The sequence below is a fragment of the Struthio camelus genome, chromosome 2, assembly GCF_040807025.1.
Source record: "Struthio camelus isolate bStrCam1 chromosome 2, bStrCam1.hap1, whole genome shotgun sequence".
Lineage (NCBI taxonomy): Eukaryota > Metazoa > Chordata > Aves > Struthioniformes > Struthionidae > Struthio > Struthio camelus.
The window spans coordinates 92,567,360-92,583,986 of NC_090943.1; the positions used below are offsets into that span (position 1 = coordinate 92,567,360).

Below are 16,627 nucleotides of genomic sequence, written 5' to 3' on the forward strand. Positions count from 1 at the left end.
GCGCGGGGAGGCGGCGCCCAGGTGCGCGCTGGCCCCGGGCGCAGGTGCTGCCTCCGGCCGCGCCGCCCCCGCCGCCGCTGGGGCGTGGGAAGGGAGGGAAGGGCAGGGCGAAACCCGCTTTCTTGGAGGGAGGCGAGAGGCCTGGCTTTCGTCGGATTTAGTAAAGAGAGGGTCTTCGTCCTCTTGGCTGCTGAGGAAGGATCTGGTAAATGTGACCCCCGCAAGAATATAAAACTAGAACTTTGTTTGTTTGTTTGTTTTAAGCCCCCTGCCATCAATTCCCCCTTTTAAAAAAAAAAAAAAAAAAGTTAATCTCCTCTACTTTGTGACGCTTAGGGTTGGAAGTCCTACAGTATGGAAAAAAAACAGCTGGAGGATGGAAGGCAAAAGAAAATGGAGGAAATGTGTCCCCAGAAGCAAGTGGGTAGGAACAGGCTATTTCAAGACAATAAACCCAGCTAATGGTTTGGAAAGGGAGGTAAGCAACTTAATTTCTCCCTGTGGTGTAAAGCTGACTTGCAGATATTTGACCCCTTGAATGAACGCTACCTGGTTTCTTGGGGCTCTGCTTGAAGCCCTTGCTCTGGTGAAACACGTGTGGATGTTCAAGGCTTTCGTCTTCTCGCTGCCAGCCTGTGATGTGGGAGAACAGAAACACAGCAGCCTTCTGAGCAAAGGAACAAGATGCTGCTCCCCTCAGGATGCTTACTGTCCACAGGTTAAAAAAAAATGCTTTTTAGAAGCTCTAGGGGATATATCTATTTTGCAAAGGCAGACCTACGAGCCAGCACTGCTATGAACTACTTGTTCGTTGCTCAGTCCCATACAGAAAAATTATCTGGGTCTCAAAAGTAGGATGGTGGTGTGGATGTGGCACTGTGCCTTGCTAATCTGAGTTTTGGAAAGCTTCCCTAGGCCCGTGGCGCTGTCCTACAGAGACAGACCCCTCGCAGTGCTGGGGCCAGGAAATCCCTTTCCTTCCAGGGCTTATTCAGCAGCACACTTGGGTACCAGCACCTCTTGGATTTGGGCTTAAGATATGCAACTGTTACAGTGTAACCGTATTCTAGGGCTAAATCCAAAATCCCCTTTAAATAATATGTGGGTATCTGAGGAACGGCTGTCCCTGAAACGAGGAGATATCTACAGGAACTGAATATTAGACATGCATTTTGTAACTTGCTGGAGCACAACAAGACTGTGATTCCCCGCTCCAGCTGAGCTGTATTAACAGCTTATTTTGCTGGTTCCCGTTCCCACCTCGCCTAGGCTTTTCTTCTACTGTTCCTGTTTCCAGTTGCACAATTCCTCTTCTCTCTGCCTTGCACCAGCTCTGCTGCTCGCATGATCACACGGTAAGCCAATTCAGCCTGTTTACCAGCCAAAAATAATTTTCTTTCTGCTGTTTTAGTGAGTTGAATTGGCTTTGGGCTGCAATTTAATGTGTGCTGGAGTAAGGCCTTGGCAGAAGCACGTGTCCCAGAGGGAAGAAATGTGGGGAGGGGAGGGGAGAGGGGTACCTCTCTTGGCAGTGATGTGCAGTTAATTTAACTCGAGCCTTAATGTGAAGTTGGAGTTTGAGACGTTGCTACCTGTCAGTTACTTGCTACTCGTTCCCATCTTGGAGCTATCATCCCCATAGCAGAAATGGTGAAACAACAGGAGTGTTTTAGTGCTTCTTAATCTGAGTTTCTAACTAAAGGTGGTTTAGGTTCATTTGGCACGTTTTACCCCGAAGAAGATTCGGGTGCCTCCATGAATTCTGTTCTGCTGTCTAGATGGTAAAGTTTGGGCAGTACTTTGGCCCTGGCCAGAAGAAGGTGCCCGCTCTAGGCTTGCAGCGTGAGGAATCTTGGCCCTCCTTTAGTAGGCAGCTTTCATGCAAACAGCAGATGTTTCTTGGGAGCCAACTCTGCCTCTCTGGTGGCACAAAAAGAAACGAGCTGGAGGAGAGAAAAACCACGGGGAGGCTTGACTGGAAACAGGCTTTGGGGAGGGGGATTTGAAGTATGAAAGGATCGTGGCAGTAGTTTGTTAAAGCATTTATTTCTCTTTGTGAGCTGGAGAGGCCAGGGTGTTACCATTTTGGTTTGATGGAAGCCTGGCTGGCACTGAAGCAACAGCATTTGTAGACGAGGCAAAATTCAGCGAAGCTGGCAGGCAAAAAGAGTGCTTAAAGAGTGGTTAAACTCACTACGGAACCAGGTAGCTGGAGTAACAGGGCCACAGATCTATCCAGGATTACGTGGCAAGATTTACGTTAAAAAGCTAACTGTGTGACCAAGCGGGTTTTCCCTGGGAGCTCGTAAAACGAACACAGGGTGTTGAGGTAGTCATTGCTGGAGTTTTTCTATGTACGACATAAGAGCCAGTGAAACAGCCCTTAGAAAGCGATGCTGATGAGGGGGGAGCAGCCAGAGGTAGTAGCAGAGTACGTCTCTAAGGAGAAAACAGTAGAAAGAACTCCTGGAGGGATTAGATATGGTACCGGCTGAATTTGGGTGAGAACCAGTAAGGGGAAAAAAAAGTCTTGCTGTTTGTGCTTATCGTGTTGCAGGAAAAAGAACTGTATGATGTATGTAAACAAACAATTTTATATTAAAGATGCACCTGATTCTGTCATCAGTTTCTCCTTTTAATAGAAATAACTGTTGTGACCGAATTTTGGCTAGCTGCTGAAGTCCAGAGGGAGTAACTTGCAGAAAATGAAGTGTTAACCATTTTGAATTTTTTTTTAATATTTTTCTGGTAATTTACTTGTGTAGGTCCCATCTGTGTCTTGGATCAGTGCAGTCCTGGATACTTGCTCCAGTGTAACCAAAAAAACCTCCAAACGAATCTAGATGTAGGTGCGGCAACTAGATCTCCAGGGAGAGATTTCTGCAGCCAGGCAGGCCGGGCACCGCTGGAGTCTGTTCTGTGTGGCGGGGACACTGGGTTTCTGTAAGCAGCAGGACTAAAATTAGCTTTGGAACATTTATTTCTCTTCCCCCCCCACCCCCCCCCCCCCACCCCCTTGGTGTTGCTTTTACATGAAATCTGTTGTTTATTGTTATAAAAGACAGGAAAAGAATTTGGGTTGAAGGCTTCTTTTTATTTATTTATTTATTTTTCTTAAGAAAAGAGATTTCAAAATCTCCAGTCTTTGGAATAGGAGGTAAATTGAGTTTTGAGCTACGTAATTGGTTATGTGTTGTTTTTCTTTTTTCTATCATAGTGGAAAGAAAACATCACCACACCAAATACTGCATCAGCAAAAAAAATGCAGTCGTTGACTGGTTTTATATTAATATTGTATCCTTGGTGTGTGCTATTACAAATACTCATTTTTAAAAGCAATCTAAACCATCCTTAGGCTTCTTTTATTGTTGTGTTTGGTAGCATGTCACTTGTTTGTTTGGCAGTTGTTTCTTTTCCACGGCTGAGTCCTTCCCAGTGTCTACTGAGCAGTTGCCTAGTTCTGATTTCAAGACCTTCCAATGTGGTTTTATGGAAAGCAGGATTTTATTGCACTGGATCTAGACTATGGCTGCGGAATAGCCTGCTTCTGAGACACATCCAAACTAGACTGAAGGCAGTGAGGGTGTTTGCATTAAAGCCTTGAATCCAAAGACACTGTTGTCTGTGGGCCCTTTCATGTATTTCGGAAACACAGTTATATCAACTTTCAAGCGCTGTAATACCAACTGCTGCAGTGTTGTGTATCACCACAGCTGTCATTTTCATGCTGACTTTCTTTCAGTCCTGCTGTTATTGGCTACCTAAGCTGTATCCGAAACCTTATCATTCATTTTCTTTTTCCTTATTCATAAATTGAGTCATAGTAGGCCGAAGCCATTTTTCCCTTTCAAAATGATGAGTGAAAACAAAACAACCTTTGATATCTGAGAAACTGTTAGCATTAACATTTCTCCCTCATTTCGTAACTGTCCTCTGTCAAGAATTCCATCTCTGTGTTGTGCTGAAGTTGGAGGAAGAGCTCATTTTTATGAGTAGATCTCAGAGACTTGATAACTGCAATCCCATACATGAAGTTTCCTATAATAACGTTATCACTTAAATGTAAAAGTAGTTCAAGACTGAAATTTGCTTTTCAAAGATATCTTGAACCTGTTCAGATCTTTGCAGTCTGACTTGCTGTAAAATTCAGGCTGGGGGACCTCTGTGAAGGTCCCAGTAGTCCTGGGCCTCTGATTCCAGGTGCCAGCCTGTAAACTGCAAGAAACTGCATTAAAGGGGCTGTCTGTGAGTTCAAGCCACTTCGCTGTCTCCTGGCATGAATACATTACATTCTGGATTTCTGTATGGAAGTTTATATTAGTAAAATATTTATGAAGTTTTATTAACCTGGTAGGAGCTCTTGCCTCTTTTACAAGAGGTAGGAATTATGAGCAGTCTGCCTTCTCTGTCATTTAATCTGCTCTCCCATCTAGTGTTTTTCTTTTTTCATCTGGACGTAGATAAAATCAAGTGGACATTTGTTTTGCGGTCAGAACTATTGGGGTTGGAGTCAACACTCTTGACAGTCATTGGAAAGACTTCTTGCGTGCAGAAAATTTATGAACGTACAGAGATGCTAGGTTCAGTAATCTAGCCTTAAAAGGTATCCAAACACTTTGTTCCTGATCAAAACACTTTATACTGTGAAACTCTTGAGTTATTTACATCTGCTCTGTCTGGCTCTGCAACGTTGGCAATTTTATGCATTAAAAAGGGAAAAAGAGGCATTAAATTTAGTGTCCAGTTCACACAAGCAGCTTGTCTTGGTTTATTTTGACCTCCCAAAAAGAAATGCAATAGTGGCATCCTGTGGCCTGAACAGTTAATGACAGGTGTGTCCTGTGCAGAGCAGAATTTGTCACTTGAGTTCTTTTACCGGGTGGTAGATGGATCAAGTCTTCTCCAAGAAAGTTTACAAGAGTAGTGCATAGTATTTCATGTACGCACTATGCACATTTTCAACCTGAAGTACAAAGCTAATGGCTGCTCTATATTTTTTTCCACTTGAACTTGTGTGTTCTCTCTCAAAACACAACAAAATCACACAGCGCATTTGACTTTCCATGGTTTTATTGTTTTTGGATTGGATGAACACTGTTTCTTTGACTGTAGCAACTTCACCCTCCCATCCCTCCTCCTAAAACGATAGAAGGAGGAAGCTCCACAGGAATGATAAAAAGAAAAAATATATGTTTAATATAGAACTTCCCATTGTGAGGAAAAAAGCTCTTCATGAAGCACTGGAGTTGCAAGTGTTGAAGAAATACCATCATCCCCATTTTTCCTTTAGCTCAGGATAGGAAAATGGATTTCAGCTGGGCCTTTCCACTCACTGAGTGGTCTAACCACCAACTTACCTTATAGCCTGCTGCTCGTCTTGCTATCAAATCCTTAGGTGTTGGGACAAAGAGGATGACTTCAGTTACTCACCTAGGAGACAGGACTTAGGTGTTTCAGTCTTTGTTCTGCTGAACATTTGCTCATAAGAAGAGGAACAGAGGAGAGACTTACAGTCTCCTTTTTTTCAAATAACCCATTGTTTAGTGCAGTATACTTGGTCTAAAAATAAGTGTTTCAAGAAAGTCCAATGAAGAAAAGACTAGTAAGGGTTGCTTTTTCCTTGCTTCCACATCACGTCCAAGTGCTCGCTCCTTCCCTCCCTCCCTTCTTCCCTCCCACACACCGTGTGTGTGTTTGTCTCTGATTTTCCCAAAGTTGTAGCCTTTCCTTGTTTATTTGGGACAGACTGTGGTGTGCTACCCCCTCACCAGCAGGCTCTGGCAGAGGCGACCGACAGGCTTCCTAAAAGCTTGCAGGCGCACCAGCAAGCACGTTAGTGAGGAACCCGCGGGCTCACCTGGCTGCCCTGCCGCAAATTGTCCCTGCCGTGAAGCTGCCGACAGCCTTGTCTTCTCCTCCTCACTTCCCCGGTTTACAGTGACTCCCATTTCAGAAAAGGGGAGACGTTTAGGTGATGTCTACGGCCCTTTCCTTCCTCCTCCTTACGTTCCCCATCAGACTTAGAGGCCTAAATGTTACTGAACGCTCGTCGCCGGGAAGGACTGGAGGGGAAACTGACCTCACCAGGGAATGAAATCCATTTCGGTCGTTTTAATTTTGCTTTTTTTTTTCTGTGTCCAGAAGGCTCCAGCTCCGTAGGTTTTTTGCGATCTACTTTGAGAAGGGAAAAGCAGATTACAGGCAAAGTTGTCCCCTGTCACCTGTGTGTTGAAGAACCTGTGGGCATTGAGTTTTCTTTTGTGCAGAAAAGTCGCCCCAATCTCCTCCTGGGGAACGTCGGAGCAGCCGGCAGGGGAACAGGAATAGCAGTGGACAGGGGCTTTATTGTTGCCTTTAGTAACGAATGAGAACTCCTAAGATTTTTGTGAAATTGCTTCACTGAGCTTGCACCGCGGTTTCTTGCCAGTATTAATCCCCGGGCTGTCTCTGAGAACACGCACACGCATGAAAACAAACAAATGTTAAGCCTTGCTGTGGCTCCAGTAATGTTAAACCATGCTTCTTTTTGTCAGTTAAACTGACAACTAAGATAAGAAGAGCCGGTGTCAGTATCATCTGTTGCATAACAAACCGCTCTCGACAAAAGAAGCAGCCTCCCGTCAAACGAATTTCCTTTACAACTGCCAAGGGGGCTATTTTTAGTTTCATCTGCCATGCTTTACTCCTTAAGCGTTCATTTCACTTTGCTGTGTTTTTCTCTGATTTTTCCCTTACCCCGCCAGCTCTGATACCAGGTCCTGCTGATCATCGGCTGCAAAGGTGGCACCGGGCTCTCGTGGGTTCCCGAGCGCCTGTATCTTTGCGGCTGAAATGCTATTTGCAGCCGTACGCGACAGGTTGGTACCTGCCTCACCGCACCCAGTTGGGCTCCGGTGTGCGAAGGGAGGGAAGCTCCGGAGAAAAACACACAAACCACCCTGAATCTAGGTGAGGGATTTCAAAGAGCAATGAGTAAGTCAGATCGGCCGTTGTCAAGAAAGGGTTTTCAGTGAGGCCGTGTTCTGCCAACATGCTTTAAATTGCAGTAGGGGACCTAGGTTGGTGTTTAAGCAGTGTCACAGGCGTACTGCGTCAGGCAGTGAACTCCATAGGCCGTTAGCCTGGTTTTTCCATCAGAGATAAAATCAAAGTGCTTTGGCAATAATGGTGTTTATTCCATAGGTCTTGACTTTACAGTGTGGGCTGTTTTCCCTTTTGGTCTGTTTGACCCACTGCATGTTTTTTAGCCCTTTGAGCAGACTCTTGTCTTCGGGCTGAGATATAAAACAGAAGTCCTGCTTTTCTGTAATCCATTAGAGATCTTGTGGTACTGTTTGCAGGAGTAGGAGTGTCTTAAGGCTTGAGTTGTTCTGCAAGGAGCACTGCTTGGCTCACTTGTACATGGTAATTCAATTATGTCCGTCATCCTCTACAGCATCTTTCTAAACCCCGATTCGTGTGGGTTATTTTATGCTCTATACCGTCTTCCTCCGCAGTACACAAAAGCCTCACTGTAAGGCGTGTTTTTTGGCCCGCAGTGCTTCTGCAAGGTACAAGTTGCTGTAATACCCACATTGTAGCTGGATTTGAGGAGCACAGAGGCAAAGTGAATTGCCCAGTGTCAAACAGGAAGCGTGTGACAGCGCGGGGTCCCCCAAGTGAACAGAACAGTCTCAAAGTTAGCGCATTAGCGTGTGCTAGGAAAGGTACAGAGTTCACATCGAGACGTGATCACTAGAAATGGTCACAAGCTTTAATCATCAGTGTTTTATTAGCAAAATTGAGTTTTCAGATCACACAAAACGTTTGCAAGAACATGCCGTGTGTTATTTGTGTGCCTCTATAAGTAGCGTTGGTTATTACCCCTGCTGTGGTATATGCCTCCCTGCAGCTCTCCAGGCTGGTGTAAAACTGTTCCTGCTTTTCTTTTCCTCTTTATTCCATCCCTTTTTTCTGTTTAACTTTTTGGTTTCTCTCAGCTTTCTTTATCGGGGGGTTGGTGAGATTTTTTTCTGATTCTGCCATTTCCAAGCCCCTGCATTAGATTTTGTTTTGGAAGTTGGAAGTGAGGGAAGCACTAGGAGCAAAACTGATTTCATCCTTTTGAAGATGCTTGAAAGTCTGCCAGAAACCTGCCAGGTTGTTGATGGCTTGTGACATATAAAAGCAGACAAGTGAGGGTTCCTAATAGTTCCAGATCTGTTGAAAACAGGATTGAAGCATGGTTAGCAGTCAACGCTTTTTAAAGAGAGAAAAATTATTGTGGGTGTTCAGACTTGTAAGTGTATTTCAGCCATCGTGGAATCATTTTAGCTTCGTGCGCGTCTCTGGACTTTGCCTCTCTCACTCGGATTTTCTTTTTCAGTGCTTCCATTCCCGTTCATCTGCCACGTTTCTTGCCGAAGTGCCTGCAGGCACGCTCTCTGTTCTGCTCTTGTGTGCTTGCATGTATGCCATCCCTGTTCCCCTGCCACCTCTGCGTGTGTGGAGCTTGTCTTTTGGTCATTTACCCCACTGGTTAGTAGTCCAGTTTTCTACCTCTGTAGCCTCTTGTCATTCTGTAAAAAGGACAGGTTGCTGAATCACTGGCATGAGAAGCAGGAAGAAGGTTCCTGACCAAGAGCTTGGGAAGAAAAAATCACTTAGGTTCCACGGATGAAGAGTGTCTGACCTTAAAAATTTTTCACAGCAAGTTTAGAGGTTTTGGGCGGAGAAGTCAGGAAGAAATGTGAACTCCACTTTCAAAATGGATCTGAAAGGAGAAAGGCCAGTATTCCTCTCACGCAGTACAGTGTAAAGGGCCTCTATGCCGAAGACATCACCAACTGAACGCGTATAAGAAGTCGCCAGCAATCATTAAGCTCAATCAGTCTTATTCCTGAGGCCACGATAACAGCTGTGGGTTATTTAAACAAAGCAATGGTGGGCAAGTAAGAGAGGAAAACTAAAGAAAAGAGGTTCTACTATAAACACTCACCCCACCATCACCCAAACTACACAGTAATGTAGAAACTGGGTCAGAGACACCCTTCCCCCAACGCTCTGTCAAAGTTATTTGAGCTCCTATTGAAACCCTCACAATAGAAGAGTTTGGCTCATGCATTCACTAAGCACAACTGATTTGTGTTTCTCGGTTCAGACAAAGCTGCTCGGTAATTTTCCATGCAAGTACAATGCAGCAGTTCAGCTGATCCCTGAGAGCTGATTTCTTGGTGATTTGCCTTTCATTTAATAAGGCACCACTGCTTCTACTTACTGTCTGAAAGTGCTGAATCTCTGCTTAGAAGCCTTAAACCTCTCTTTTGCTGTATAAAGTTCAGGAACTGTACTGCCAGCCTTCGTTTAGAGCTCGAAAGATTGCTTTAAGTCCATTGAGATGTTGCTTGCTCTGTTGTCTTACTGATGATATAAATCTAGGTTAATTAGTTTATTTGCTTCTAAGATAATTGAATTAAATGTATTAGTTAGGAAGTATGGTTCCTAACACAGCTCTTCTGGACTCTTACTACTCCCCTTTTTAATCATATATTTAAGTCTTTCATCCTTGTTTACAGCTGTCCTAATAGCAGCCTCAACCTTTTGGTGAGCTCTGTCTGCTGGCTTTTTTCGTTTGTTTGCTTTTTGTCTTCCTTTTTGGGGAGTCCTAGTGGCTTCACCTTCTCCTGAAAAGGAAACCAGCCTCCTCTTTATACTCACATAATGACTGTCTGCACAGGTTGTTAGCAAGCACAGAACCTGGGCGTTTAGCTGTCAGAAGCAATATTAGTTGGCCACAGTCATAAGCACTTGCTCAAAAAGAGACACTAGTGCAGTGAAATGACAGGCTCCAAGGGGTGAACCTGTTTTCTAATAGTTGATTAATACATTCTCTAATTTCACTGCCCCCCTCTACCACCCCGAGTGTGTACTTTCACAGAAAGAGCGCGTGCCCTGTCATTTTTTTCTTCTCCTTGCATAAAATGCCATTTGTTTCTCATAAAACACCTGACTTGGTGGGCCGGGGTTGCCAGGATGTGTCTGAGGCGCTGACTGGGCCGTGAAGCCGAGAAGGTTATTTGGGCCGTGGCGGCTAGGAGTTACTAGCCAGGGAGTGCAGCATCCCCAGGAGACGTCCTGGAGGTGGTGGGGGAGAAGGGGAAGGAAGGCGGTTTCCTTGCTTCCTTCGTTGCCTAGTCCGCTCTTGGTATTGCAAAATACTCGCTGTTATCAGGCAGCAGAGAGACTCTTCTACCTGTTCATGCCTAGCTCGCTTCTGATTCTTCATCTTACTGTGTGTGCTAACAAAAAAGAAAAGGAAAGAATACCCCAATATGTGAATTAGTTTCAACAGTGAATGTTTTTTGAGCTACATGATGATGATATGCTCTTACCTTTGTCAAACAGACACGCTTGGTGAAACTGTCCAGGTTAATGTACCTTCATTGCATTCTCTCTATCAAAAAGGAAAAGATGTGGAAATTCCTGCCGTTCCATCCTGTTGCCCAAATGAATAAACGAAAGAAATGTTTTGGGGACAGACTTAAGAGAAGCCATTTGCACCCTGAAGTTTGGCAGCAGAATGACTTCTCGTGTTGTCAAGGCTAATCATTTTCCAGTTCGGTCTCTGGCAAATAGTCTATCTATAATAATCAAGTCAGCGCATATAGCATAGTTTTTTGACAGGGTAATATTTCTTAATAATTTAGTAACATCACGCAGGCACAGAAAGAGAGTTATAATTAGCTCTTGTCCCAAAAGTTGGAAGAGCTTTTCAGTTCATTGGAGGCTGCTGGCCAATTCCCTTATCTAATTGGATGAAGTTCCTACTTTCTCCCATTTGTATGATGTCTGCTTTTACACAAACTCATTAAATGCAGCTGTACTCAAAGTTTATAACAACAGGCTCAGTGAAGACCAGGCAGAAGTTTAATAGCAGTTCTGTTCTCTCTTTGTCATCTGATCTCGGTCCGTTTTGGTGGTTGATACGTGCCCAAACTTCTTTCCTTAGCGCCTAATTCTCCCCCCTCCAGGTTTTTATTATGAATTATCTTAATAATTAGAAAGCAGACAAATTACATGAGGTCCATCTGCCTGTTTTGAAATTTGAGAGTTTACAGCTTGCTTTCCAGAAAGATAAAGTTTAAAGCAATTACTAGTTTCTGTGACATATACAGAACTGATTTTTTTGCTTCATTTTAAAGTTAGAGTTAAGGCACAGTTGAGTAATTGCTACATTATTCTTTAAATCTGCAGAGACATTAGCCTGATTATACAGGTAGCATGGCAGCACCATAGTTAATATTATATCAAGCTCTTCCATTTAGATGGATTGCAATGTTTTGGCAAAATAAATGTATCTTTAAAAGTTTTCACTTTTTTCAGTATGACTGTTTTTTTCCTCAAGATCTTATGTGTAATTTTAAAGGTACTGAGTAGAATATATAAAATACTTGAAAATCTCCATTTTCCAGAATTTGAATTCGTCTCACTTTATTGCCTACATATATTCACATCACATTTACGAAGAAAGATTCGCCCCAGACTTTCTGCAGTACAGATATATCAGTTTTAAAAGCCATTTCATAACTTTAGTGCATTCTTTTTTTTCCCCTTCCACCAGAGAGCTATTCCAAGATTTCCTAGGAAACTTCCAGCTGTATCATCTCCTTCCCCTACTGTCTTCCATCTTCCCACCAGATGGGGGGAAGGGCAGGGAAGCTGGGGACTGCGGGGGAACTCAGGGAAAAAGTTGCCTCACAACATTTCTCATTTTGTAAGGGCACCTACCTTTGACCGTAAAACCTTTGACCGTAAATGCTCTCTCTATATAGCTCAACGGCAGGGAGACCTGTCTGACAATGAAGAGGACATTCATCAGCTCCATGGTCTTAAGTTACAGCTATGTGCGCAGAGATCTGCCGTGCAGAAGTGGAGGGGCTGAAAAGGAGCACAGTGAGACATCAGTGGGAGGATTCGAAGGGACTCCTTGCTAAGCCAGGCTCCAATAATGAGGAAAATTTCCTTCAGTTGGCGCCCCACCTCCTAGCATCTATACCCCTTTCGGTTTGCTGTGCTCTCCCTGCTCTGAGGGGTCAGTAAAGGCTTGACTCCTACTAGGTTCACAGCACCCTTAGCTCTGTCTAGGAATTTAAGATGCAAACCATGCAGAACTGAAGCCTTTATGTGAGTAGGGAGGTAGGTGGAAGGTGGGAACTGCCCCCTCACCTGCATCCTACTCGCACTTGCTCTTCCCTGTCCTCGTGTAGTCCTCCCTCAATTCTCGTGATCACGGAGAGGTACTGGAGTTGAATGTTTTGTTTCTGTTCCTGCCCAACTATGAAAAGTGAGCAGCATTTGTAACTGAGTTCTTGGTTTTTGCTGTCAATAGACCTTTACAACAAAGTTCACGCATACAGATTGATTATGGTTCTTCTCAGTGATGACTCAAACAGGTGGTTAATAATTGATTGTTTCAATATAAAACTTAACGTCAGCATGACTCACAAGTAGTTTTGACTAACAAATGCCTTTACTAGAAAAATGAAACCCGCTAACATCTCTGTGGTTTTGGATAGTTGGTTGTGTTTGTGGACTATTATGTGTTTAGCTCCTGTTTGGACAAATATAAAATAAGGGTATTCTTCTTGCCTAGTGTCCAGCAGCTCTCATTGTTTTCATTTGGGGCTGCTGCCCCAAGCATGCATTAAATAAGCTTGCCTGACATTTATAAGTGAGAACATTTAGGGCTCTCCTACCCAATAAAGATAATGTTTATAACTGACTTCTATCATCCTGTATCTTCCAAAGATGCAAGCTTATTTTTATAGGAAATACTTTATATATTAAAGGGGCTCATACAGTGCCAGAAGATTTGTTTTGCCAGCCACAGTCATCATGGGCACATCATTAAAATGACAACGGTAGCTGCTCTGTGCTGTCTATTTTTGTAGTGTTTTGACAGAATTCAAGACATGAATGTATGTTTGTGCTACTAGTCATTGGTGAATCATACCCTTTAACTGGATGGGTCAAGTAGATAAATAGATGTGGTCTTTAGGAAGTGAAAATGACTTCTTCCATTTGTGGTTTTGAGCTTGTTTGTACACTGCTTTTGTTCAAAGTAGCATCAGTTGATGGAGATTAAGGGAAAAGTGGTGAGTTATTTTCCCAGCACTTGAGTGAGTGGTGATAGTTGTTGGAGGGTGTGATGACAGAAGAAAAACGTGTTTTAATTTTGTTTTTTGAAGTGGGTGGGGGTGGGCAAATGGATGCTCAAGACACATTAATGAAGTTATGTTGACAACTGTTAAGTGTGAAGTCTGTCATGCATCTCATTGCAATGAATGTGTCTTTATGAGCAAACTCTGAGACATCTGTGCCATTGTCAGCCGTAGTTAAAGAACAGGATGACTCGGCAGTGGACATACAGTTTAAAGCAGGGCAGGATTTTTTGTGTAGGTGTGTATACCTCTGTTTGCCAAAAGCGACTTATTTTCTGACTAGGGATTCCTTCCAAGCAACTACTAAGCTGAAAAAACTAAACAAGCCTGGGATTTTGTGTTTTTAAATTTTCTCCTATAAGAGAGAAATTTAATTTTTTAAAATAAGTGAATAGAAACCCTTTTTGATCTTGGTCTTGTTGATGATGTTCTAAAGATAGGTAAAGAAAGAGATTTCCTAAAGGCTGGGAGAAAGTGTGAGGTAAAATGTCACTTGTAAAGTGTGCAAAATAAGCAAAGAAACTGGTGTTGCCTGGACTGGGATACATCTGTGTTTGCATATGTTGTGCTTACCTGCAATACATGTCACGGCTGTTTGTTGTGTCTCATTTTCCTAATAGCTTTGTGACTGTATCATGGTTTTTGGTGCTGCTTTCAAACGGGCTTACAAGTACTGTAAAGGGGCAGCTGGGTTTCATCAACATGAGGGATGAACAGGACTTCGGACTGTTAACTGATGTTTTTGAGCCCTCCACCACAATCAGCTTGAACTGAAGAAAAGTGAAGATGTTTGAAGAAATCCTCCAATTTTTTTCTTTTTTCTTTTTTCTTTTTTTTTCACCCTAGATAACAGTTAAAACCGCTCTGCAGGGCGATCAGTGACTCCACTTGCAGTGCAAGTACTAAAATACAGCTACTTCCTGCACTCCGGTTGGTATTAATGGGAGTTTCGCAGTTGGTGATGCTGGGAATAGTTAATATCAAGTTAGTATCATGCCTTCAAAAGCGTTTGATGTGAGCAGGAGACTGGACCTGTCTGAACCACAGATGCTATCTCATCTCTTGGTGGTGGTAGCCCTATGATTTTTTTTTTCTTTTTATGTTTCTTAAATGTCTTTTGTGACCTCTGGACTGGCCTTACTTTTCCCCTCTCCATTTTGGCAGCAAACAAGGAAGCGGACGCAAAATAGCCGCAGTGAAAACTAATTCCAGAACTGAAAGCTGTGACTCGGATATAACTGGAAACGGTGCCGCCTATCTGTCCTCGGTTAAAGACTGATTTTATGTCTCTGATTAAAGCATGGGGACAATTCAAAGTAGGGGTGATTTAGGTGGTCTGCAGCCGGAGTGGAGGGTTTGCTAGGTACCTTGCCTGTGAGGAGGAGGAGGAGTTAAAAGGAAGCACCTTTGTTTAAAATACGTCTGTTCCTTCTTCAGGGTCACATTTTTAAAGTGTAAAATATACTAGTTTCCTTTAGAGCTATGTGTTGGGAAAAGCTGTATTCTGTTACCAGTAAATGAGTTACATAATGGGAAGCATGTTTGCAAAGCCTGTAGAGAAATAACAGCTGCTTTTGTAAGGGCAAAAAACCTATAATATTTCAAAACTGTAGCAAGATGAGTTTTTTTTTGTTTTGTTTTGTTTTTGTTTAAGGGTCGGATGAGAGGAAATTAGTAATGTGCAGAGGGTGCTGAGCGGAGCAGACACCTCACCTGTTTTATTCGTAGGTGGAGAGGGGATTCGGACTTAGACGCCAGATGGAAAGCAACCTCCAAACCACATGAACCTCTGGCCGGTTCCCTTCAGCAACATAAATTTACAGTCTCACAAGAGAACGCCTTGGTTTTTTTGTCGGTTTTAGCTCCAAGTAAAATTATACGAAGGCAGAGCAGTGCAGGCGGCAGTGGCCTCTGGGCCGCGGCGCTGGCCGCGGGCTAGGCGCGCTGAAGGACTCGCAGCGTACGCCTGCGCCCAGGGTCCCCGGGGAAAAGCTTCCACGTGCAGTAATGCTAACGCAGCCCCGGTGCTACGAAAGCCAGCCGGCCGCAAGTGTCGTTGCAGGTTATTTGAAAGGTTTGGCGTTGCTGGGTCCTGCTTTGTTGTGCAGTGAAAGGGTGGTTGGGTGGAGGCCAGACAGGTCGGAAAGAGAGCCTGCCTAACTGAAGTCGTTCTGGTTTGCCCCTGTGGGGTCACGCAGTAGCAGGCAGGGGGGCGTCACGCGTCTCGGCCTCACTGAGCGATGCTGGCTTGAAGGAAGCGCGTTGCCAAACCGCCCTGTAAAACGTCGGCGTGCCTCCTGCGGCGCTTGGGTTCGCCCTCCAGCCTTCCACTGTTTTCTTTCCGGTGTCATTTTTTTTCTCCCTCTTGCCTGCCTGATAGGTTCCGAAATGCTGCTAAGATGTTAATTTAAGATAACGCAAGATTGGTACCAAACTCTGCAGAAAGAGCCGCTCAGTTTGCACGGCGCTAAGCGTTCTTCAGGCAGCATGTGTGATCACACGCGTGCCTTGTAAGGCTGAGCCCTAGGAGAGAGCAAGAGGCTTTTTGGCAAGTGAGTTTTTCTCTTTTTTTGTGCATAAAATTCTGAAATAATGGATGATTTCTTCTGCTGCAGCAGTAATGTACAGCCTGGTTTTTTCCTCATTTTAGTGTTGAAGGCACCATTTTCTTCCCTTGCAAGATGTAATATAATTGTCCTGACAAGGACAAAGACTAAGGGCCCAGTAAAGTTGCTACCAACCCAGTGTGACGAATAACTTTTTTGTGGCCTCAGTCCAGATCAGTAATAGACTGCACGCGTTAATCTTGCATATGTTTGTATCAGCTGTGCTTGTTCGTGTGTGTTTATACGCCATGAAGCTCTGCGCATGGAAAGGTTTCTTACTGAGTTTCAGTGATACAATAAATCCAATTTAGGGGCTCATGATACCTGACCAAAAGTGCACTTCTTGAAGAAATATGAAGTAGTTGCATGGCATGCATTTAAAAAATGCATGACACAGAGAGCTATACCAGTGTAATCCTTACTGGGTCAAAGTGGCCTTTTTTTTCCTGATAAGCTAACCTTCTGCCATAAGGTTTTAGGGTGAATGGGATGAAGTCTTTTTTTGCCATGTTAAGTCGATGATGCTGGGTCAGGTGTCACTTGTCCTCCTGCAGCCAAGGTAAGCACCTTACCATGTGCTACTGTGACAGAAATGGGATCACGTGTCTCTGCATGATATGGATGAAATCAGTACAGCTGGCTGGTCTAGTAATGTAGAGATCCAGTGCTTATGATCACAGTAGCATAGCCTGAGGAGTGCACGTGGGCCTGTGTTAATAATCTGCTAATAGTGGCAGCAGCATATTTCACCTTGTCTGTTGAAGGGACATCTGTTTTCCTGGAGAGGTGAGAACAATTAATATTCTGGGGGGCACAGGTGGG

At 43.9% G+C, this 16,627-nt stretch overlaps 1 long non-coding RNA gene across 1 annotated transcript; it reads left to right on the forward strand.

Moving 5' to 3' along the window:
- The first annotated feature begins 84 nt into the window (after positions 1 to 84).
- LOC138065958 (uncharacterized) lies at positions 85 to 15,650 on the forward strand. The gene is made up of 3 exons (XR_011139000.1): positions 85 to 205; positions 337 to 478; positions 15,580 to 15,650. It is a non-coding gene; the product is annotated as an uncharacterized lncRNA (long non-coding RNA).
- Positions 15,651 to 16,627: the final 977 nt, after the last annotated feature.